At 43.1% G+C, this 4,759-nt stretch overlaps 1 long non-coding RNA gene across 1 annotated transcript; it reads left to right on the top strand.

The window, feature by feature from the left end:
- Positions 1 to 1,002: 1,002 nt before the first annotated feature.
- Positions 1,003 to 4,427, top strand: LOC104853255. The gene is made up of 6 exons (XR_777727.1): positions 1,003 to 1,083; positions 1,432 to 1,488; positions 1,906 to 1,969; positions 3,563 to 3,659; positions 3,750 to 3,801; positions 4,230 to 4,427. It is a non-coding gene; the product is annotated as an uncharacterized LOC104853255 (long non-coding RNA).
- Positions 4,428 to 4,759: the final 332 nt, after the last annotated feature.

Below are 4,759 nucleotides of genomic sequence, written 5' to 3'. Positions count from 1 at the left end.
GAACATCAGGCGCTTTTGACTCCTTTTCAGGATATCTGGTACATTTCATACTGTAGCCAGTATGAGAATGACTCAGGTAATAGATCATTGTCATAAGGTTAATTCCAGAAAAACGACATGGAGCTGTTTGGCAGCGATCTCAAGTGTGTCTAGTAGTGGCAGTGGACCATAAATAATATGATAATGTGGCAATTTGGCAGGTGGACATGGAAAAATGGATGGGCAATGGATAGAATATCTGAGGCATCTTTTCCAGTGAGTGGTCCAGAACTCACAATTAGTTATGAGAGGCTATCTCCTTTAACATTGCCAGGTTCTGGGTAAGGGCATGTATGGTCCTGCCTATAGCACCCCTCAGGGATCTCCATGTAAGTGATGATGGGGTCCATGTATTGTGGCTGTGCTTTGGGTGCAAGTGCCCAGGAAATGGATGAAGGAACTAAACCAGTCTATTGACCAGGAGTTTGACCTTGATATTACATGCAGAAATTTGAATGTTGAAGGATGCAGGTGTTGTGGGATGGCTTTTCCTTTTTCTAATGACATTGTGATGCAGCAGGCTTCTGAGCAGGAAGCATGGGAATCTTGGCATATGACCTTTTGATGATGATGCATGTCTCAGCATGATAGTATACACCTTAGATTGATTCTGATAACATCTTGGAGTGAAAGCCATTTATCCCAGTGTTGATGGCCAATAAAAGGCCCAGAGATTCTTGTAGAGCAAAGTGCACGAAGAATGACATAGCATTCACATGGTGTTGTTGGACTTCCTTTCACTTAGGAATATGTAAGGATGAATAAGACTTGTTTTCAGGTTTTCAAATGGCCGGTTAACTTCTAAAGTGGACAGAGCCCGGTTATCAGGGCCGGATATTCCTTAATAAGTTTGAAAAGGATGCCTAACTTAATGTTGACCTGTTTTGTCTCCAGGTATCTTCAAAGGACCCTGCTGGAGATCAAGTCTTGAGAGATGTGCCATCTTCAGCTATGGGAGAACTACTTCTTTACACATGAAGATTGCAAACGTGCCTTTGGATACCCTTGTCTTTTCCCTGCTTTTTGATGTGTGTGACAGTAAAGGTATAATGAAAAACTCTTCTCAATATCAACCAGTAAGCATTGCATTTTCATGTAGGATATCTGGTCTTTAAGGTAGTTTACATGCTTACTGTTGTACGTGGAGAGGCAGGGATTCTTGTTATTATCCAGATTTTCACCACTACTTATACTGTCCCTTGCAACTTCTACAGGTTTCCTGTCAAGGGAGTAAGATTTCTCTTACTATGCTTTGCCCATGAAGTATTGTAAGAACCCAGATAGAGAACAAAGTGGGCTTCACAAAGAAACACAGGGACTTCCCATAATTCTCACCTGTGTTGGTATAAAGAGATGTGGTTTAAAGCAGTACTTTCATGTTTTTCTTCACAGAGATTTGAGTTGTCACAGTGAATACAGGTTACTCATGCAGATCCCTACAGACATCAGGTAAGCATGGATCTTGCCCAGGCCTCCAACCTTTTCCTGTAAACTATGCCTGAGCGATGATGGTGTCTTTCAGCATTTATGTTCCTCCTTGATTTCAAAATACTCAGATCCAATAGTTTGGAGATCCTTACTCATAGTAAGGGGACCTTTGGCATGGGTGATGTCAAATAGATGTCAAAATCATAAGTATGGGAGGAGTGATTCTGCCCTTTTTTTTTTCTTGTTGATGCTCTGCCCAAGGAACCATAAGCATTAGAGAGTTTGTATATGTCCAGGTATGAGAGGTCAGACTCTGGGGACAGGATTGTTTCCCTGGCAATCATCCCAGAATCCACACGAGTTTCCAGTGTCATTCAGTGGTTTATGTGGGCACCGAAATGCTCTATACCAACAATATCTTCTTCATGCTTTCCCCAGGCTCCCTTGAAGAGAGATGAGGGATGCCAAGTGGGCTATGGACAGAACCTCTTGCAGATGTCAGGTAAGAACCAGGATGTGGTATACCTCCTTGGTGACCCCATGGTCTTTGTCATCTGGGATAAACAGCAGTGTGTGCATAATGAGATGTTTTCATGTTCTCTGGTTGCACATCCACTATAGCACTTGGCTACACAAGGGTTCAGAGCCTATGCCCCATTCACCCTCAGAGCTTTTTTGATTGAATACTGGTGGTGAACTTCTCATGGTTCTGCCTTTATTTGGCAAGTGTGGTGTTCAGTGCCTCTTTTCTTTCATGAGGGAGAACCAGGTGCTTTTGAATTTTAGCTGGCACATCTCATGTATTTCATACTAGACCCAAGAGAGAAATAAGTGGAGAAAGAATTAAATTTCCTACTCTGGGTTCTAGTGACAGGGATTGGAGCAGATTGGCAGGAATCTCCTTATGGAGTCCATTTACTGCTGCACAGCTAGCCTGTGAGCATGGAGGTGGTGATGGATGCTAAGTAATATGACGACATTGGAATTATTCAGGTGGACACAGAAAAGGCAACCACAAAAGGGTAGGTTTTACGGTGTGAGACGATAAGCATTGGTGATCCCGTTGAACATTGCCAGTTTCCAGGTAAGGGCACATGTGGGCCTCACTCATAGAACTTGATGGAGGAGCTCCATGGACTTCAGTAAGTGATCCTTAAGTTCCTGTGTGTTATTGTGGATGGGTTTTGAGTGCAGGTACCCAGGGAAGTGATGAATAGGGTACTAAGCCAATCCAGTGACAGGAGTTTATCCTTGGTGTACTGCTCAGGGTAATGCATGTTGAGTGATTCCATGTATCTTGGGATGGCTTTTTCCCCGGATCAATGGTGGTGAAGCAGCCTTCTTAGCTGGAAGTACAATCAGTTGATGGGAATCAGTGTGTGGCATGATCAAGTTCTCCTTGGATTTGTTTTGGTCTGTAGGTAAATTAAAAGCCTTTTTTTCTAGTAGTGATGGCCAAGTATGGATCCTGATGTTTCTACTTGGCAAAGTGTGTGTTGATCCTATGGTTTTTGCATGTTTTTGTTAGCCCTCCCTTCAGGTAAGTATATGCAAACATGTAGAAAAATGTTTGGAGTCCAGACTAGTAATTGTTAGGTAAGTCCTAACATGGACATAGCTAGTTCTCAGTGCCTGATGTTCCTCAGAGAGGTTAAAAGGACCCTCTGCTTAACCTAGGGTTGCCATATATTGTTACCAGGTATCATGGGAAGGCCCCTGCTGATGATCAGGTCTTGTGAGATTTTGTTCCTGTCAGCCATGGGACACCTTCTTCTTCCTGTAGTCACATACTAGACTCGGGAGAAGCATATAACATACTCATGTGGATTTATAGAGACATAAGTCAATGTAGGCTTGGGCCCACAGCAGAAGTGAGGCTCCACCACTTCTACATGTACAGGGAAGGAGAGGCTGTCCCCGAATATCTCCTCATCCTGTGATCTGCTGGTGTTCAGGTCAGAAAATACAGTGTCCTTGGCAATTTACTGTTTGTGAGGGGGCACTTGGATGGATGAAATCAAGTAAAATTAGGAAATTTTGCAATAAAGAAATTATTCTTTCTGGGTTTTGAGTTTGTTGATGTCCTCCTGCTCAGGGACCAGAACACAACAGGAAAATATGCAAGTGTTCAGATAGGATGCACTGAACTCTGGGGTCAGGACTGTTTCCTTGGTAATCATTCCAACATCCAGGTAAATTTCCAGGGTCATTCAGTAGCTTATGGGGACACTGAAATATTCATCTGCTCTACACCGATGCCATCTTTTCCATTTCCCTTAAAGAGAGGAGTGAGATTCCAGCAACACTGTGGACAGAACATCTTGCAAATAGCAGGTAAGAATCAGGATCTTGGTACCTTGTTGGAGAACATGTGCATTATCCAGGTGGATATCAAGAGTATGTGCATATTAGGAGCTTCTCTTATTTACTGGAAGGATAATCATGTCCAGACATGGCCAATGTAAGGTTCATAGCCTGTGGTTCATTCACCCTCACATCCTTTCTCCCCAGTATAGCTTTGAGTATTGATGGTGAACCTTTCCTGTTGTGCCTTTATTTGGCAGGTGTGGTGTTCAGTTCCTTCTTTTCCCAATCAGGAATCATCAGTTGTTTTTGAAGCCCTTTCAGAATATTTTGGTACATTTCATATTGTTCTCAGTAGGAGAATAAGAGCGGGGACAGGTCATCATCATAGGACAGTTTCCAGATATGTGACTTGGAGCATTTTCCCAACTATCTCCTTAATGTTTCTATTTACACAGGCACAGGTATCCCCTAGGAATGTGGACATACGATAGTGGCAATGGACCATAAACAATAGAACATGTAGAGATTGTGCAAGTGGACATGGAAAAGTGGACACATAATTGGTAGAATATCTGGGGCATCGTCTGCAGTGAGAGGTCCAGAATTCATGATTATCCATGAGAGGCCATCTTGCTGAACACTGCCATGTTCCAAGTAAGTGTAGGCATAGTTCTTCCTTGTAGCACCAGTCAGGAGATTTGACTGGACTTCAGTAAGTGATGGTGGGGCCCTTGTGGGTTGTCCTGTCTGTGCTTTGGGTGCCAGTGCCAAGGGAAGTGATGAAGGGAGAACTAAGCCAATGTAGTAACTAAATGCAATTCCCTTAGTGTAATCTGTAGAAACCTGAACATTGAGCAATCTATATGTCTTGGGGTTACTTTGTCTTTGGTCCAGTGACATTGTGGTGGAACAGGCTCATTCTGAGCAAGAAGCACAGGAATCTTGGCAGGTGAGTAATTGAGGATGAGTGTCTTAGGATGATAGT

This window comes from Fukomys damarensis, unplaced genomic scaffold (assembly GCF_012274545.1).
Source record: "Fukomys damarensis isolate Sample0158 unplaced genomic scaffold, DMR_v1.0_HiC HiC_scaffold_39, whole genome shotgun sequence".
NCBI lineage: Eukaryota > Metazoa > Chordata > Mammalia > Rodentia > Bathyergidae > Fukomys > Fukomys damarensis.
The sequence above is the reverse complement of the archived record's forward strand: the minus strand, read 5'-3'. Positions and strand labels throughout refer to the sequence as shown.